The 20,462-nt window shown below is 45.3% G+C and overlaps 1 long non-coding RNA gene across 1 annotated transcript in view; it reads left to right on the top strand.

The window, feature by feature from the left end:
- LOC128351502 (uncharacterized) overlaps nucleotides 1-20,462 on the top strand; it is a 117,998-nt gene that overhangs the window by 23,333 nt on the left and 74,203 nt on the right. The window contains exon 2 of the long non-coding RNA XR_008319809.1: nucleotides 17,666-17,759. This is a non-coding gene — a long non-coding RNA (uncharacterized LOC128351502). The remainder of the gene's footprint in view (nucleotides 1-17,665; nucleotides 17,760-20,462) is intronic.

Here is a 20,462-nt window from a genome sequence, read left to right on the forward strand (position 1 = left end):
TGGTGCCTCTTTGCCCAGTTAATAGGGGTGGATATTCTTCAGCAAGCGCAGCTCTAGAATTCTTATGTTATCCTTCTAACACAGGGTTGTATGACCTGTGATTCATCAAGCCAAACACAAATCATCATTCAATTATTGTGGCCTGAGATGAGATGCAGGCAAGTTAATCTTTGGGTAGTCTTCAGGGGGACAGGTCCTCCTCTTTCAGAAGCATTTGGAGAGGTGCAATGGTGGAGTACACAATTGTAGGCAGAACCATGCCTTTGAACATGAGTTTCTGCCAAACTCTATTAGGAAGTGGTGATGAGGATGCGGATTTCCAGTGCAGAAGTGAGGGGCAAGCATTGCTTGCTGGGCTCATCACCAATTGCTGCTTTCTTCCCTTTCCATAGCCTCTTACCCCCGACAAACTACACGACTAGAACGTAACTCACTGGGCGGGGAGGGGGATAATTTTATTTTATTTATTTATTTATTTATTTATTTATTTATTTATTGCATTTTTATACCGACTTTCATTAAAAAATAACCCCAAGGCGGTTTACAAAAGTTAAAAACATACAATAAAAACACAATAAAAACATCATGCTAAAAGTATAAACACATATAAAAACAGGCATAAAACAATACAACAGATAAAAACACCCACAGCAGCAGTAAAAACGATTATGTAAAAGCCTGGGTAAAAAGCCAAGTCTTTACAGGCTTTCTAAAAGCCGTGATGGAGTCTGAGGAACGAATGGCCACTGGGAGAGCATTCCAGAGTCTGGGGGCAGCAACAGAGAAGGCCCTGTCCCGAGTGCATGACAGCCGGGCCTCTCTCATTGTCGGCACCCGGAGCAGGGCCCCCTCAGATGTCCTCGTCAAGCGGGCAGCAACCCTTGGGAGCAGGCGGTCCCTCAAATACCCCGGGCCCAAACTGTTTAGGGCTTTAAAGGTCAAAACCAGCACCTTGAATTGGACCCGGAAACGAACTGGTAGCCAGTGCAGCTCTTTCAAAATGGGGGTGATATGTTCCCAATGGGCAGCTCCGGATAAAACCCTCGCTGCCGCGTTTTGCACTAGCTGCAGTTTCTGGATATTCTTCAAGGGCAGCCCCACGTAGAGCGCGTTACAGTAATCCAGCCGCGACGTGACTAAGGCGTGGGTAACCGTGGCCAGATCTGCCTTCTCGAGAAAGGGACACAGCTGGCGCACCAGCCGAAGCCGTGCAAAGGCACCCCTGGCCACCGCCTCCACCTGAGCTTCCAAAAGCAGAGCTGGGTCCAGTAGTACCCCCAAGCTGCGTACTTGCTCCTTCAAGGGGAGTGCAACCCCATCCAGAACCGGTAAAATCTCCTCATCCCTATTGGCTCTCCTACTGACCAACAGTACCTCCATCTTATCCGGATTCAATTTCAGTTTGTTAGCCCACATCCAACCCATCACGGCCTCCAGCCCCCAGTTCAGGACATCCACCGCCTCCCTAGGATCAGATGACAAGGAGAGATAGAGCTGAGTGTCATCCGCATATTGCTGACAACTCAGTCCAAATCCCTGGATGACCTCTCCCAGCGGCTTCATGTAGATGTTAAACAGCATGGGGGACAAGACCGAACCCTGTGGGACCCCACAGGCCAACGGCCACGGAGCCGAGCAGTAGTCCCCCAGCACCACCTTCTGGACCCTCCCCCCAAGAAAGGACCGGAACCACTGCAACGCAGTGCCTCCGATTCCCATACTTGAGAGGCGGCCCAGAAGGATACCATAGTCGATAGTATCGAACGCCGCCGAGAGGTCCAGCAGAACCAACAGGGACGCACTCCCCCTGTCTAGTTCCCAGCGTAGGTCATCCACTAGAGCGACCAAGGCAGTCTCAGTCCCGTACCCGGGGCGGAAGCCAGACTGAAAAGGGTCCAGATAATCCGTATCATCCAAGACCCTCTGCAGCTGGGACGCCACCACACGCTCCATCACCTTGCCCAAAAAGGGGAGGTTAGACACAGGTCTATAATTGTCCAGGTTGGAGGGATCAAGGGAGGGCTTTTTTAATAGAGGTCTTACCACCGCCTCCTTGAAGCACGATGCCATCCTGCCCTCCCTTAATGAAGCATTAACGATCACCTCCAACCATCTGCCTGTCCCCTCCTTGGCAGCTTTTATTAGCCAAGAAGGGCAAGGGTCAAGAGCGCACGAAGTCGCCCGCACACCGCCCAGGATCTTGTCCACATCCTCAGGCCGCACCAACTGAAAAGAATCCAACACAATGGGACCAGATGGTACCAAAGGCACATCTGCCGGAACTGCCAGAACTCTGGAGTCCAGGTCAGCACGGATGGAAGCAATTTTATCTGCAAAGCAACAGGCAAACCGATCAGAAAGAGCTGTAGATGACTCCTCCCCCATTGTCCGGGGGGATGTGTGGAGCAATGTTTTCACCACACAAAACAGCTCTGTTTGCCTGCACTGAGCAGATGCAATGGAGGCGGAGAAAAAACGTTTCTTCGCCGCCCCCACCGCCACAGCGTAGTCCCTAAAATGGGTTCTAGCCCGTGTTCGATCGGATTCGTGATGACTCTTCCTCCAGCATCACTCCAGCCGTCGTCCGAGTTGCTTCATCGCCCTAAGCCCCGAGGAAAACCAAGGAGCCGAACGGGCTCCACCAAGCCGGAGAGGGCGTTTGGGGGCAACCGTGTCAACAGCCCGGGCCATCTCTCCATTCCAGAGATCAACCAAGGCCTCGACAGGGTCACCAGTTCTGGACACTGGAAACTCCCCGAGGGCCATCTGAAATCCAAGCGGATCCATAAGCCTCCGGGGGCGGACCATCTTAATCGGCCCACCACCCCTGCAGAGGGCAGACGGAGCAGTCAAACTAAACCCCACCAGGTGATGATCTGTCCATGACAAGGGAGTGGTCTCAAATTCCCCCACCTCCAGATCATTTATTTCCCGGTCGGCAAAAACCAGATCCAGAGTGTGTCCCGCCACATGGTAGGGCCTGATACCAACTGGGTAGGGCCCGATACCATCCTTGTGGCAGTTGTGCAAGGCAAACAAACAAACAAATAAACAAACAAACCAATGAGGCAATTCTCACGATCGCCAAAAAGTGGGCTGAGGGAGCCTAGCCCACTTTCTGGTGACCATGAGAATCACCGGGTTAACAGGTGAGCCTGGTTGCTTTCAAGTGGGTAACCCGCTTATGGAGCCCTCCCCTAAGCCTCCCCTAAGCGAGTGCTCCACTAACCTGGGCTCTACGATTGTGTGTTGCTGCATTGCAAATCTGTGCTACAGCAACTCACGAGGAGACCCCCGACTGGGAGGCTAAAAAGCAACCTTCCGGTTTGGGGTCTCTTCAGCATGCTCTGCACACTCACACAGAGCATGATGGAACTTCCAGGGGCCACACGGCCTTTGACCCCTTCAGCCCTCGTCGGCTCCATGATGGAGCTGGCAGTCATGTGGGCAGCCGATCCAGCCACCCAAGGCTGCAGCCTGCTCGTGTGCAGGGAGAGTAGGCTAAGCCCGCACTCCCCGCTAACCCTCTTGAGGTGGGTCTTACTGATTGTGAGACCCGCCTCTGTATGTGGGGAAAGGATGTAGCAGCCTGACCACTTCTACTCCCCTAGAAATCACAACTCTGTCCTGTGGTAGCAAGCATGAATTGCCCCTTTTGCTAAGCAGTGTCTGCCCTGGTTTGCATTTGAATGGGAGACTACTTGTGTTAGCACTGTAAGATATTCCCCCTAGGGGATGGGGCCACTCTGGGAAGAACATTTGCATGCTTGAATGCAGAGGGTTCCAAGTTTCCTCCCTGGCTCTTGAAGATAGGGCTGAGAGAGACTGCTGCTTGTAACCTTGGAGAAACTTCGGCCAGTCTGTGTAGACAATACTGAGCTAGGTGGACCAATGGTCTGACTTGGTATAAGGCATCTCCCTATGTTCCTATGCTGCTTTACAACTGTTTGACAATATCCTGCATTCAAACATACTGGTCTGCTGATATCAGTGTTGTTTTGCCCTAAGAACGGTTTTAGGCTGTACATTTTTTTTTAAAAAAAATTATGTTCATTTTTAATTGTATGGTTTTATTGTTTTAATTGAATTTATTAATCAGCATGGATCCTTGTTGGACATAGGTGGGTTAGAAGTGAAAATACTACAACTATTGCTACTACAAGTGCCACCACTTCCTACAACGAGTATCTTACTTTTTAAGAAACGGACCCAGAAATTCAGTTGACAGTTTCTTTAGAGAGTAATAAGATACCTCCCCTAGGTCCTGTTTGAAACTTATGACATTGGGCTTCATTGTACTTCTGGTTTCAAACACAGATATCGAGGCTGTTCATATGTGCAGCCAAGAGCGGGCTAAGGCAGCCAAGCCCGCTCTTGGCTGTACATGTGTTCTGCCGGCATGGCAACAAATCCGCTTAGGGAGCCCGCCACTTGGCCAGAGTTAAGGGCACAAGGGCGCTCTTAACTCAGGCTAAGTGTTTGTGTGTCGGTGCCATGCAGCAGCTACACAGGAGCAGGCTCTTAGCCAGCACCAGGGGGATCCCCAAAATACACTGTGCAAGTGCACTGTGCATTGTGGGAGTTCTGGGTGCTGGGATGACAGCACCTCTGCCCTGCCAGGCAAGGCAGGGGACCATCTAGGTGTGTGGGATCGCACACCCTGGCCATCCTAGACTGGTAGCCAGATCGTCTTTGGGGAATGCAAGCTTCTGCTGCCTTCCTCGCCACCCACCGCCCAGCCTTTCTCACTGATAGTGAGAAAGTGTACGTTGTTTTGTATTATATCGTCTTCTATATTTATTTGTTTGTTTGTTCGTTCGTTCATCATATTTATATACTGCCTGACATGTGCATCCCTATATGAAATTGAGAAATCCCCCTTAAGTGTGGGTTTCTTCCTGCTCCCATTTGGAATAGTATGGAATTTTAGATTGAATGCTGTTATGTGGAATCAGCTGTTAAAGTTCAGTGGGTGACATCTAGACTAACGAAGCACACATGTAGCAAATGTGCAGTGCATGCTCAGGGGGAGAGGTGATTTTTGTCAATCTCCCCTTCACCCTGAAGCTGACTGTAGTTCACAAATTGAGGGCTATGTGACCATCAGGGACATTTCCCCTTAATTTGTTTTTTAAAGCTTGAGTAATAGCTTCTTTTTCTCCCCACACTTTGAGAGATTGTGTTATCTAGATGAGGAGATATGCAGACACTAAGATTAATAACATTTGGTAAATATTATTTCCTATATTTAACCATTTCCCCATCAATTTATTTGACAAAGACTATTTCTTGATATTTGATCAGCTCTACCTAGCATGATTTAAATGAGACAAATTACTCTAATTAAGTTATTATACATCAAATTTCTCTGTTCCAGGATAACAATAATCTGATTAGAATGATTTCTAATATAGTATTCAATCACAGCCTTCCATTTTGGCTCAGTCAGGATCCGCAGGAAACAGTAGACAACAAAAAGTAATATGTTAGAAGAACACATACAAAAGGCAAATGTGTTTGTAGGTACCATGCTTCAACAAAAAATTACTCTTTTCCCCTTAAGTATTGATTGATTGATTGATTGATTGTATTTCTATACTGCCTGATATAGAAATCTCTAGGCGGTGTACAAAATAAAACATAAAATATAAAACAGTAAAAATTCATAAAACAGATAACATTTAGGTCATTGTTTTCCTCCTTAAGCAGTACATTAAGGGGTAAATACACCTAATGGTGCAGTGGGGAAATTACTTGACTATCAAGCCAGAGGCTGCCAGTTCAAATCCCCACTGGTATGTTTCCCAGACTACGGGAAACATCTATATCGAGCAGCTGCGATATAGGAAGATGCTGAAAGGCATCATCTCATATTGCATGGGAGATGGCAATGGTAAACCCCTCCTATATTCTACAAAAGATAACCACAGGGCTCTGTGGTTGCCAGGAATTGACATCGACTCAATGGCACACTTTACCTTTACAGATGACATTAAGGGGTAAATACAGATGGCAATGTATTTGTCACTTACTTAGCATACAATGCACATGTGACCTAGTTTTCTGTCTGCAGTCTAGTTCAGGGATTCTCACTTTTGGGTCCCCAGATGTTATTGGACTTCAGTTTCCATAATCCCCAACCAAAGGCCACTAGGGCTGGGGATTATGGGAGTTGAAGTCCAATAACATCTGGGGACCCAGCGTTGAGAATCCCTGGTCTAGTTTATATAGAGAGGCATATCTACATTTATCTACATTTGATTATGGTGCTCATGGGGCCAGATTGGACATTGTGTCTCCTGCAGTTTGGCCCTTTGTGGGGAGAGGAGTGAATGCATATGACCTGTCCCTGCCTAGCCAGCATAATAAATTAACTGCATACAGATGCTGGTATGTTCTCACATGGACATGCAGCGATGCTGGGTGGCCAGGTAGGATCTGCACACATTTAGTTCTATCAGTGTGAGGAGCAGATTGTGGCAGACATCTCATCTGCCACATGGAAAGAGGCAAGACAATCATGGAACATTTATTTAGCTATTCATTTTTTAAAAAATGCTATTTCCCCCCAAAATGGGGTCAGAATGCAAAGAAATGTACAGCTAATTTCTGAAGCCCAGAGGAACTTTGGTTTTTTGGTTTCCAATGCATCATAGCAAATCTTCTTTCAAGATGAATGAAGTTTCAAAAACCTCTCTCTCTCTCTCTCTCTCTCTCTCTCTCTCTCTCTCTCTCTCTCTCTCACACACACACACACACACACACACACACACACACACACACACACACAATGTTTCTAAAAAGAGAATTAAAAAAAAAACCCTATTGGACATACCTAATGTAGCTTTTGCATCCTGGCCTGAGAGCACAGAATTCTGGGTAAGAATTATTTTGAAATAATCAGGAATGCCAGAATCCCAGATGTTCATATTTGAGCCTTTGCTATCAACCAGCTATTATATTATGACTATAGTTCATTTTGAATGAGTGAATATATTTTATTACACATGGTTGATATTAGGCGAAAAAGCAGTTTGTGAGTGCTGCTTGGAGAACTCCTTAGTGGCCTTTCCAAAAGATGGGTTCTACAGGGCCATGCCTTTGCCAAGTAATAATCCTTCTCTACACAAGCAATTAGGATAGCTAGCACAGCAGAGAAATATTGCTTATGTGAACCTAATTTTACTTGTTCTATGGGCAATTAGATGTTGTGGCATGTTTAATTTATTTAGCTATCTACAGAATTTAAGCTTTTCTATTGTTGCTCATGAGCATTTGAAATTGGACTCCGAGGTTATGGTGCTAAGTATGAAACAATGAGAAATCATGCATAACTGTATTGTGGGAAAGAAATATATTAGTCTGAGGTTTTTAATGAATGAAAGGCAATATTGTTGTGTACCTCTTCTAATGTGCTGGATGAATTGTTTCCATTTAGCCAAGTTCTGTCGAGTATAGAAGTGATCATTTCCCTTCACCCCCGGTAGGCAGTCATTGAGATCTGGAACTCCTTTTATTAATCATTGCTTCTTAGCACATTAGGGGTCATATTTTAGAGAGTGTCAGCTGGGTTATGGTTGACTTTGTCCAATGATTTGTTGATTAAGATATAGGCCAAGATTTAAAGGGCTGCTTTAGGCAAGACCAGTTAGTTTCTGAGTTCCTTCATTTGGATGGCAGATCCCCACAAAATGTTTTTGAAGCAACCACCAGTTTCAAATGAGGTTTGTAATGCAGAATGGAGGGCTGCTTGTCAAGAAGCACAGCTTTCAAACAGCTTATGGGCATTATAATATATTTGCACAGTTACTTGCATCAGCTATAAGGGTATTCCAGTGTCCTGTGGAAATCTGTGCCTGTGCCATCAAGAAAAGCATATCATTAAGAATGAGTACTTAGCACTTTTGCTAATGCTCATACCGAGCTGGACTGGGCTGGCTTGAATCTGGTCTGGATTCAAGCCGAACTGGCAAAACCAGTTCCGTGCACATCCCTAACATTCACTCATAGAAGAAAATACTTAGAAGTCCATGGCCGCTTTCGCACATATGGTCAAACTGCAGGTTGATGAATCCGAGGTTAAATCCTGAAACTGGATTGGGCCGGGCAACCTCCAGTTTCAGGGCAGAGGAGTGCCTCCCTCTCCCTGGTCTGCATGCTCCATAACACTCACACTGCCAGACTGCTGGCATGGCATCAGCACAGTAGCAGGGCAGCAGCCATTGTCCACAATCTTCAAGAAGGTGTGTCCAGTGTGATCATGCCTTTTCTGCATGGACTGCCTGCCCTCAGCAGAGAAAGGGTATTTAAACCCTCTAAATGGAATTTAAACCCCTTTCCTCACAACACGTGCACTGCTGCCCTCACAAGAGCCCCACAGCCAAAACAGTCTTGCACAAGCACAATCACTGGTAATGGAGGCAGGTGGTGGAAAGGGGCACTATTTTTCTGCTACTCCAGGAAGGGACCATGATGATGTTCTAGGAAGGAATATGTAGAGGATGGTGGGCAAAGGATCCTGGGTTCTGGTCTACAGTGACAAAGGATGCTCTTGTGAGGGCAGACCTGACTGAAGCAGCAGAAGAACCCCCAACACACTCCTGCCTCCATGTTGGCTTGCCGCTGACGATTAGCCCTTTCATGAGAGAGCCAGTCTACTGCAAAGGACCAGAGGCTTCATAGGTTTTGGATATCCATAGGACTGCACCCTGATGAGCTAGAGCATCCAATTATAGGGGCCCCCTCTGCTGTGGGGCCCCCAGTAGATTTGTTTAAAGAATAGAACTCATACCCCTTGCCTTCCCCTCTACACTCAACTCCTACAGACTCCCATGGAGTCTGGGCTGCTCCATGTGTCTGGCTGTTTCCCTGTGGGCTTGGTTCGGCAAAGTCTATGATGGCTCCTAGTACACTTCCCAAATTCCTGGGCATGGAATGGTGTTCCATTATATGAAGATTGGCCACCACATATAATTGTAGAAAGGGCAGCCCTTATTTCCAGTGATCCCTGGTAAGCCGGGTGGCCATACTGGGCAAAATTCAACATGCATATGTGCCAAGGGATGATCAGACTGCTGGAGTGAGTGCTTTTGCTTCTGCTGTCTGCCATTCACTGCAACCTGGAAAGTTGTTGCTGTGGTACCCTTCCGCAGGGCTTGCATGGATCTAGCAACAGGGCTGGGTGGTGAATGTTCTGTGGCCCACATGCGTGTCTTTATGGCCTGCCACTCTCATGAGAGAGCAGTACTTGGGAGAGTGGGTCATCATCACATGTTATTACTGATCCAGCCCGATGTACCCCAAGATAGTTCTTCTCATTAGTAATGCCATAGTGTGTATGTTTGCACCCAAGGGGCTGGGGCTGGGCCCTCTTTCCCCTACTAATTTGTACAAAAAATAGAGCAGAGCCACTCAAGAATTCCAGGGGCTTCCTTTCAACCCAGGCCCCAGGTATCACTCTGCTGTCATGTGCTATCTTTGTTGGGAAACAACCGTGATGCCTGGCTGCAACTGGGACTCTACATCCTTGTGCATTTACTTAATCATCCCTTGAGTTGTGGAAACTTCTTCAAAAAGTGCCCATCTTGTTATCCCATCTTCCTTTTTTTCGGACTACCAAAGGTGGGAGGGCATGAAATGAGTGGAAAACAGGCAACCCCTAATGTGGCTTCCCCCCTTGACATGCTTTGAATCCCTGTTGCCGGTAGAGGTGTGCATGGAACCAGCTGGTGCAGTCCAGTTTGAGCCCAAACTCGACCCGAATCAGACCGGGACAGTTCAGTCCAGCACCCCCTCGAATCCCCCATGTTTGGTCCGATCTGGGGGGGTGGTATGGTGGCCATTTTGGAGGCTGTTGCACCTGCGCAATGGGCTTCTGTGTGGCCCGGGTCACGCAGAAGCCCATTGTGGCCCAGGTCATGCAGAAGCCCATTGTGCAGGTGAGGTGGCCTCCAAAATGGCCACTACACTGGGGAAAGGCTCAAATGGGCTGAAGATTGGGCTAACGGGCCCAAGGGAAGGCCAGTGGCGGGAGGGGCATTCTCTGTGGACCCCCCACCTTGGAGAACCCCCCAGAGAGGTTAAGTTTTAAAAAACAATTTAAAAACCTGTTTAACCAGTAAAATGTTTGTGAATCCCCCGAACGGCCGGTGGGGGGGGGGGGGCGGGGTCCGGGATCCAATCCAGGGCAGAGCCAAACAGGGGGTGTTTCGGCTCAACCCCGAGCTTTCGAACTGAACCTGTTTGACTTTGAGCCGATTCATTTCCAAACCAGCTCGCACATCCCTAGTTGCTGGGCAATGGTTGGAGGAGTGCAGATTCATTTATCTCTAAGTACTCTTTTTCATATTCATTTCTCATGTTTGTTTTTTGTTTATGGTTGTTGGATCTGTTTGCTGTGATTCACATTGGATGTCCCAGATCCTAGTGAATAGACAATCAATCTTTATTACGGTTTCAGACCAGTACAAGGTAAAAGGAGCATGTAACAGGTGATATTCAAAGCAAATAAAAACAGATAAAAGTCTATGCCTATTTGCATACAATGAAAATACTATACAATTAGGAATAGGGATCAAAATGTAAGATACAATAAATAATGTCTAACCTATTTGTAAAAGTGTTGAACATAATGTGTGAATGGGCCTCTGCAAAATGACAAATCCTCATGACCTTAGAATGCTTTCAACTAAAGTGGGTGGTCCTGCTCCTGAAGAAGGTGCTTGTTGATTCTGTAAAAAGCACAAAAGAACTTGCACTCTGTTGTGGAAAAAAGAAGCGGTGGGGGGGGGGGGGTCAGAACAAATTCATTACCAAGTTGACACAGTTTTGTTCATGAACAAAGATAAAGAAGTCAGCCTTCTGATCCTAGACACTTCCTCACTGAGATTTTGTGGAAAATTTAAACAGCCTAAAGCTTAACATGTTAATAAAAAACCCCAATAAATTGCAGCAGTTGTACTGAGAATTAGAGATATGTTCTGAGTTGGTATATCTCTAGGGAATAGTTCCTGGGTTTTTAAAGCTACTTTGAGCCCCCTTCCCCCACATTAAAACATTTCTTTCCCTGAGATTAAAACTGAAGCTTCAGTTGTTCTCTCTCTCTTTTTCTTTGAGGGATTTGTTTTTTCCATTTTGGGGCTAACCTTTCTTTAATCACCTGAAGGGATAACCTTGCTCTGACATAATACCTTCCCAGTGTGCTTTTGATCTATTTTTGTGTATTCCATCAGCTTTTCTCTCCATAGCCAGGCACACACCAATACTCCAGGCACCGTCAGGATAAAGAACATACATTTCAGGCAGCTTCTATGGTGTATTCTGCACTTCAGGCAGCTTCTATAGTTGTGGCCAGAAGTCTAGGAAAATTAAGTGCTTCCATAGGCAGTGTAGTGGCAGTAATGTACTGGGGGAAATTATAATATTTTATGATCGTAGTATACTGGACAGGTACTTGAACAAATCTGAAAAGTCCCAAATCTATTCTTATGCTTCAGCCTTTCATGCTGCCCCTGCTGTGATTCTAATGCAAACTATCACAGTGTGTGGTCTTCTCTACTGTAAACAAGAATTCCTCTCTGATTGTGACTTTGTATCTCCGATACTGATTATAATGATTCTCTGCCAGCATGCCTCTAAAGGGACTGCCAATGGCAGCAGAGGTGGGTGGGTGGGGGGAGGTTAGCTATCTGAACAGATTAAAAGGTGGATCCGAATCAGCACTTTTTGAATTTTAACAGACAACTATTCTTACAGTGTTGGATTGACAAGAATGAAAAATCTTCTAGCTGCTGTCTCCTTCTCTTACTATCTCTCTTTTTCAAAATGACACAATAAACAAAAAGGCCTTTCACTCACCTTCATTTCGCAGAATTCTATGAGGATTTGATAGCAGAGAAACTGGGCAAGAAAAGGCAAGTTTGATTTGCCAGATCAAGGAGTGTCCTTAGACTGCGTTTGTCATGGGACTGAGCAGGTGTAACCTTATCCAAGACAAGTTATGTTTGATTCCCTGTTCAATATCCCTACTGACCAGGAGTACATCTGTCTTGTCTGGCCCATATGGAGATGTCACCATCCCCAAATACTAGTGGAGAATTTTCAAAGCTCTCTAGAACCAAATAAAAAGGAGTGGTAGAGCCGTGTGCCATGACAGTACTGAAGACATCAAACTCTAACTCTCAGTATAGCCTTCTCCAGAATTATCCAGATGATCTCCCCTAGTTAAATAGTATGGGGTAATGTGTCTGAACCTTGTGGAATACCAATGGTCATGGTGCTGAGTAGCAGTCCCCCAGCTCAACTTTAAACTGTGCCCCCAAAACCACTATAATATGGCACTGCCTACAATTCATACCCCTGAAAGATGAACCAGAAAAATACCATGATTTATTATTTCAAAATTGGCCCTTCTAAATCCATGGAATTAAATAGCTCTAAATTAGGTCTTCTGGCAAAGATTATCAAACAGTTTGACCAAGTTGTTTATGTCCCAAAACCAGGCCTCAAAAGGATCAAAATAATCAGTCTCATTCATGAATCTCTGGAGCTGTCTCATCACCATGCACAGAAATATCTTGCTCAACAAACTTTGAGACTCACCAAAAGATGTTTAATGCAATAGGGGCAATGAAGATTTTTTCAATAGTGGCCTCACCACTGCTTCCTTCAGCTGAGATAGCACATTGCCGTCATGTAAGGAGACATTGATGACATTCCTGTCCACTCAGCCAGTCCCCTTACTGCTGCCTTAATCGGCCAAGACAGTCAAGGATCGAGCATGGATGCGTCTCACACTTCCAAGAATGCTGTCAATGTCATCAGGATGCACTAATGGATGAATAGTCATTAGAAAAAGGACAAGTTTTTTTTTAATGGACGAGTAGTCATTTTCTAATGACTACTCATTTTTCTAATGAGTAGTCATTAGGAAAAGGACAAAATGGATTATCTAGACCCATTTCAAACTGGCTTTAGAGCTGGCTATGGGGTTGAGACAGCCTTGGTCAGCCTGATGGATGACCTTTACTGGGGAATCTACAGAGGGAGTGTGACTCTGTTGGTTCTTTTGGATCTCTCGGCAGCATTTGATACCTCGACCATGGTATCCTTCTGGATTGCCTGGGGAAGTTGGGGGTAGGGGACACTGCTTTGCAGTGGTTCCACTCCTATCTCTCAGGTAGATTCCAGATGGCAGAGCTTGGTGACCGCTGCTCCTCAAAACAGGAGCTGTTGCATGGAGTCCCTCAGGGTTCCATTCTGTCACCAATGCTTTTTAATATCTACTTGAAACCACTGGGTGAAGTCATCAGGAGATTTGGTGCTGGGTGTTATCAGTATGCTGATGATACCCAAATCTACATCTCCTTTTCACTTTCATCATCCGGAAATGGTACTCACTCTCTAAATGCCTGCCTACAGGCAGTAATGGGCTGGATGAGGGATACCAAACTGAAGCTGAATCCAAGCAAGACGGAGGTGCTCATTGTAGGGGCTCAGAATTTGAGGGATGCGGCAGAGAGGTAAAGAGGATTTGGGATATGATTTATGATGAACTTAAAAAGATTTTTAAATGTGTATTTCATAAGAGATCTGAATCCTTTCTGTTGGGCATAATTAATGAAGAAATTTTGAAAGAAAATAGAAATTGATTACTTTATCTTACGACGGTGGCTAGAATGGTTCTTGCTCAGAAATGGAGATCTGCAGCAATTCCAGCAAAAGAATGGCTGATGAAGGCATATGAATATGCAGAAATGGCAAAACTTACTGTATTAGTAAGAGATAGTCATATAGAAAACTTCGTAGAAGATTGGAAACCCTTTTTGCACTATATGAAAAACTATGTGAATTTGGATTTATTAATGGGGGTTGAAATGTAAAAATAACAGTTGGGGAATTTGTTATAGTAATGAAATGAATAGATTACTATGGTGATTAAAACAAGGATTAGGACATAATAACCAGATATATAAACACGAAGAAAATATTTACATGAGAGCAAATATGGATGTTGCAGTATAACTGTGTTGAAAGATGAACGGGAAGTCACATTGATAAGTAGAAAACTAATAAAAATAAAGTGTCCAAAAAAAAGAATTTGAGGGATGAGTTAGAGCTTCCTGTTCTGGATGGGATTACACTCCCTCAGAACTAGCAGGTGCACAGCTTGGGAGTACTCCTGGACCCAGACCTTACCCTGGTATGTCAGGTGGAGGCCATGGCCAGGACTGCTTTCTATCAGCTTCGGCTGATTCAACAGCTGCACCCATTCCTTAAAGAGGACAATCTCAAAACAGTGGTGCATCAACTTAGAGTTATCTTAGAGAGCGCCTTCTTCTGCATGATCTCCACTGCACGTTAAGGTCTGTCTTCAGTTACCACCAACATGTCTGGTGGTGACTCAGAGGCAGGCTTTCTCTGTAGCTGCTCCTGGGCTGTGGAATGCACTCCCAGCATAAATGTGTAAATTGAATTCATTATTGGTTTTCAAGAGAGCCCTTAAAACCATACCTGTTTAGAGCAGGTATGAACCATTTTACACTGATCACGGTAGACAGTTGAGGGTTCCTCTGACCCATGTTGGGGGCTAGAGTATAATAACATCCCTGAAACATTCAAAACAACTCCACTGGACAACTGCATGAACATAATGGTGGTGAAAAAAAAGGGATATCTCTGCCACAGAGTAGGCACCAAAACAGAGCTGCACATCTTCAACCCTCCTGAAGATGCTGGGGTACAACTCCCATCATCTCTGACTACTGGCCACCATGGCTGGGAATGGTGGGCGATATAGTCCAACAACAGCTAGAGGGCCAAAATTGTACAGCCTTGCCCTAAAATAAACTAATCTCTTAGGAAAGCCAAAGATACTACATCCTTAATTCTAGCAAATTTGTCTCTCTAGAGCTTTTAACACAATCTATCTATATATTTAATTCTCTAAAATGTACCCGTTGCTAATCCCATGTGTGGCAGCTCTCGCGAGAGTTCAGAGAGCTGCCGGATAGCCATGGGATGGATTAGAGGGAAGAAAATGGCAGCTGTGGTGGTGGTGGCAGCCAGCCGAAGAAAATGGTGGCCACCGGGTGGCTGGCAGGCAGGCAGGCGGCAGGGCAGCCGAAGAAAGTGGCAGCAGCCAGCCAGGTGGTTGGGCAGTGGGCAGCCACAGCCGGGCAGCTGTGACCAAGTGACCATGGGAGGCAGGCGGCTGCAACCAGGCAGTAGGTGGGCAGTAGGCGAGTGGCCGAAACCGGGCGGTAGGCGGGTGGCTGAGCAGCCGCAACTGGCAGCGCAAAAGAAGAAGATGGGGTTGTGGGTGGGTAAGAAGAAGAAGGAGGCTGTGGGCAGAAGGGTGGGGGGAGAAGAAGAAGATGGTGTACAGGCAAAAAAGCGGGGACGGGTGTGGGGGAGAGAAAGTGGCAATGGCTAAATAGGGGCACAGATGCTCTGCGCCAGATCAGCTAGCGTGTGTGTGTGTGTGTGTGTGTGTGTGTGTGTATTCTCTAAGGCAGGGTTTCTTAACCTTGGGCCACCAGCTGTTGTTGGATTACAGAACTCCCAGAATCCTCAGCTGCAATGGCTTTTGCTTGGGATTCTGGAAGTTGTAGTCCAACAACATCTGGGGGCCCAAGGTTAGGAAACCCTGCTCTAAGGCATACCTGTGGCTAATCCCATGTGTGGCAGCTCTCGTGAGAGTTTGTGAGCAGAAGCACCTGACTGGGCAGTGGGGATTCCATATGCAGGTAGGAAGAAGGAGCCTGTGATAGCAGAAGCACCATGGTGATTGGGCAGTGGGGATTCCATATGAAGATAGGAAGGAGGAGCCTGTGATGGTTAAGGTCAGTTGGAATGAAAATGTTACTGGTCGAAAGATGTTCTTGATTGTAGAGGAGAGGAATCTATATATATATATAGAAAGATTAGTGGGCAGGGCTCTGCGAAGAGAGGGGTCATGAGGAAGGAAAGAGCTCCTTCAGGAGGAGGAGGCTACCATTGTGTGAATTAGATGAGGAAACAAGATGAACAAAATTTGTTAACTCAGGAAGGAAAAGAGAGAGAAAGAAAAGAAGGGAGGGGAAGAGAGAAAGAAGGAAGGGTGAGGGACGGGCCTGAGCCTGTCAGCAGCCTGAGGGGAATAAGCGGCCATGGCAGCGGTGGCAAGGAAGGGCCCAGTCAACCACTGCTGCCGTTTGGGGCTACTGAGGCCATTGGCGGAGGAGGCAGGCAAGCAAGGGACGAGCCCCCACCTGTCAGAGGCCTGAGGGGAATGAGTGGCCATGGCGACTCAGAGGAAGAGCCTGGTCAACTGCTGCTGCTGCTGTTCCTGTGGGAAGGAGCAGGAATGCGGCTCAGGTGAAGGTGGGGAAGTCTCTGGGGATAGGGGGCTGCAGCTTGGCAAATAAGAGCCAGCAACGCTGCAGCTGTGACCAAGTGGGGTGAGGGGGATGGAGTAAAGGGATGGAGGAGGAGGAGCAGGAGCAGGAGTGCAGCTCAGGTAAGGTGGAGAGATCTCTGAGATGGGCTGTGGCAGGGGGTGAGGGGAGCAATCAGGTACTAGCACGCAGATGCTCTGCATGGGTTAAGCTAGTTTTAATTTATAATCAGAGGACCAAACTGGGCACAAGATGGAAATCAAGGGTAGCCATGGATGGCACTACTTGGAGTCAGACTCCAGCACTTGCGGGGCAGGGTGGGGAACTATCTTTCTCCTCTATGCCATTTTACTGAGCTGAATCACTCCTCTGGAACGGCATTTTCTCTGCAGGGGAAAACATATTAGTAGTTATCCCATCTAGCTGCACTCTGTGGTTGGAACCAAACATTCACTTGGAACACGGGGTTCCTCATTCTGTATTTGCCTCTAACATGCTAAGTGGGGCAGAGAATATATATTTTCAGAGGAAAAGTGGCGAGTGGAAGGGAAGTGCTTAACCCTATTGCAATCTGCTACTGTCCTTCTGCAAGCTCCACCCAGCCACTTTCCCCACTTGATCAGGAAACTCTATCTTGGAGTCAGGCCGAGAGGACAGTAACTAGAGGGTAAGCCCACTGTGCAGCAGAAGACATATCAGAGGAAAACAGGACTGGGAACCCCATGTTTCTGCTAAACATGTGCAGCTCTCTTCAGACATTTGATGCATAAAGATGTGTCATGTTCTTGTGTGAATGGAGCCAATCAGTGCCTGCATTTGTTTTCAAAATGAACTTGGGCACATGCCTCCTCAAATACAGGATACAAATGGGAAGAGTACTACTATAGGTGAACCGAACATAATCTGTTAATAACTGTACCCCTCTACAGAGTTTATGTTGTACTTGGATTCAGTTGTATTATACACATGAATGTTTGTGTGTGAATGACTGCACATTGTTTATTTTGAAAGTGAACCTGGGTACAGGCCCCCTCACATTCAAGGTACAGATTAGAAATGTACTGCTTCACATGCATTGAACATAACTTGTGAATAATCATATCTGCATACAGAACTGTATGAGTGTACACTGTATACAGATTATACATAACATGTTAATAGAGCTTGTATGTGTATACCAATCTGTATGCATACACTGTATGAAGATTCTATGTGTGTTTAACATAATGTGTGAATGAAGATTTTTTGTGCCTCAAATGTGTAATTGACCCAATTCTTTGTCCTTTTAGTTGTATGGTACGATGCGAGGTGATCCAGGTGTGAAGACTAAACTTTCATTTATCAAAGTTATCTGATGCTTTGGATGTCTCACAAGGTCATCAGGTAAGTGAAGTGATGTCACACATAACATTTCAAACATCAGGAATGTGTAACTTGGATCTATCACCCTTTCTTAATTGGTCTTTGGGATGATTTTGCAACCAGCTGCATAGAGCACTTGTTGAATGGGTTGGTATACATTTGCTAAATAAATAGAATGACAACATTTATAATGCAAGTTATACTAGTCTTTAAATCTCCAGCTATTTTAAATGATAAATTGTGCCCCACACTAAAGTGCATGCAGTGGACTGAGCTTGCATCATGTCATCTGTGCCCCCTCATGGCATGTGCCCCGTCATTGCACCCTGTGAAGAGAGCACAGCTTCCAGACTGAAATGGGCACATCTGGGAAGGGAGATGAAATGAAACAAATGACAATTAAAATACGACTTTTCCTGAAGAACATGGTGTCTAGTCTTGCATTCAATCATTATGGAAAATCAGCAGTTTTGGTAGCAAAATATAGGAGACAAACAATTGCTCCATTTAGAGAACAGAAAGATGTTAGGGGTGGCACTAGAACAAGAAGAATGAAGGGTCAGTTAATATTCAGGTTGGTGGCATGGTTGTATTCTATTTGGGAAAGTAATGAACAGATTTGCTTTATTTGTAATGAGGTTGTTCCACCACAGAGTTGTTGTGAAAAGCAAAATGTTCCCTCATCCAGAAAGTGCTATTCTAGCAAATATCAGTCAAACTCTACTTGCATTAATTACAACTAAGGAATAAAAATAAATGGCTTATCCACTGTTTACTAGGGGAAAACAAGAGATCAATAAAGCCATTAATTGCCCGAATAGCAATAAATACCTTGGCTGCTTTCCAGGAGGTGTACCAACGGAAGGAATTTTCCCCCCTTATTGCTCGTTTCAGTGCACATACTGTACAGTCATAAGCAATAAAGGGAGTGGATTGAACTCCAGTCCACTAAATATAATGTCACTGAAGTGTGAACAAAGCATTCAGAAATAATAGTAATGGAAACATCAATTATATTTCAACTGCCATCGCACTTTTCTGATTTATGTCAACTATACCAATACCATTTATTTATATCCTTTTCCCTGGCGCCAGTTAAGAATACATGATCTTATCAAGGTTTATCTCATAATTAGATTGCAAATTGTGATCAACCTTATGAACCCTGTGAGATCTTCCTTTGTTCTGGAGGTTCTAATTTGATGAGCATTATTTTGTGCTTGCACATTTTTGCAAGTGTGGAGGCTGGGGAAAGCAACTCATGGCCTAGGCAGCCATGCAAGGCTCTCTTTCATTCTCTCTGTGTGTAGTGCTGCAAAGATTAGATTGGTGTGGGAACCATCGATCCCCCTCACTGACTTCGCCATGTCTTTACTCATCCACCAACCAGCCAGGTGTCCAGCTAGAAGAATCAGATCAGCTGGGATTACCCCTTCTTAGCTGTTTTCCAACCCATTCTAGACAAAAGAACCAACCCATCAAATAAAGACACAAATGGCATCAGTCTGCTGAAACCTCATCAGACTGAACCTAGAAAAAACGATCACAAACATAACAGCAGCTGAAACCCTGTCTAACAAAGTTCATGCACGATTAACAAAGTTGTGCTAGTATATATTATGGAGATTTTTGGAATTGCGATCCTGCTCTATTGGGCTCTTGCACTATTGTGCAAAGGTTTCCTGCAAAACAGATGAGACATACTACAAATAGGGCAGCGTGCTGCACTAGTACAAACACGTTTGTGCTCATACAGGATACTCCTTCCTTTCTCCCAATGCTCCCTAACCACCAGGGATTTTACTCATGTGAATGACCTTAGAGAATCACACATATGCATTTTCCACCCATCTACATTTATGTTGCTAAAGGTTGCCCCATTTACATGATAGGAACACATACCTGGCTTTCACAGAATCCATGACTTCATTCCAGGCTTCCATTTGAAGGGCCATTCTTCTGTTAATCACAATGGAAATTAAACCAGCCAGGCCATTAAAAAAACGTCAGAAGAAATGACAGATTCTTTAGGCTCAAGGAAGGGATTTTAAAAGGCATCAAGTTGAGGGATTTTGCGAACAACAAAGCTTCTTAGCTCAAGTTGCCTCTATCTGATTTAGATAAATTTCCCCCTACCTTTACAGTCCCCAATGTCACATCCTAGACCATTCTGAAAGGACCTCTGACCCTCAGGAACGGCTTTTCTGAGGGAGGTTACAGGCATTGGGGAAGTGGGTGTCGAAAAAATTATCTTGAGCCAGCTTCTTTTCACTTAAGCTTCAGGATCTGTTTTTTAAAGTCATTTTGTCACTACTGTACTTACCTTCACCTGGTTTTGTAAAGATTCAGGATGGCCTAGCAGCAGCACTCCCCCCCAACCAGATCCCATTGTGAGTTAGATAGATTGTAAACCTATGAGTGGTGTTGTATGAATTTTAATTTGATGTTTGTTTGTACAGTGCCTTATTTTAAGGCATGCTTCTCCCCTTTCATGCTTCTTAGCAAATCAGGTGTCCCATGTTCTAGATCAGTGGCTTTTACATTTTCTATTTTTAGCATTATTTCTTTGCCAGGGAATCTATGCATGCTTTCAGATGCATTGTAGAGGATTCTGAGGAATGATCTATTGCACACACTCATTTCATGTGGAGTGGTGGCTGTGTCCTAGGAATGTGTCCTACACAGACCACACTCCTATGTAGCTGCACATTGCAGGCAAAGATC

The sequence above is a fragment of the Hemicordylus capensis genome, chromosome 3 (genome assembly GCF_027244095.1).
Source record: "Hemicordylus capensis ecotype Gifberg chromosome 3, rHemCap1.1.pri, whole genome shotgun sequence".
Lineage (NCBI taxonomy): Eukaryota > Metazoa > Chordata > Lepidosauria > Squamata > Cordylidae > Hemicordylus > Hemicordylus capensis.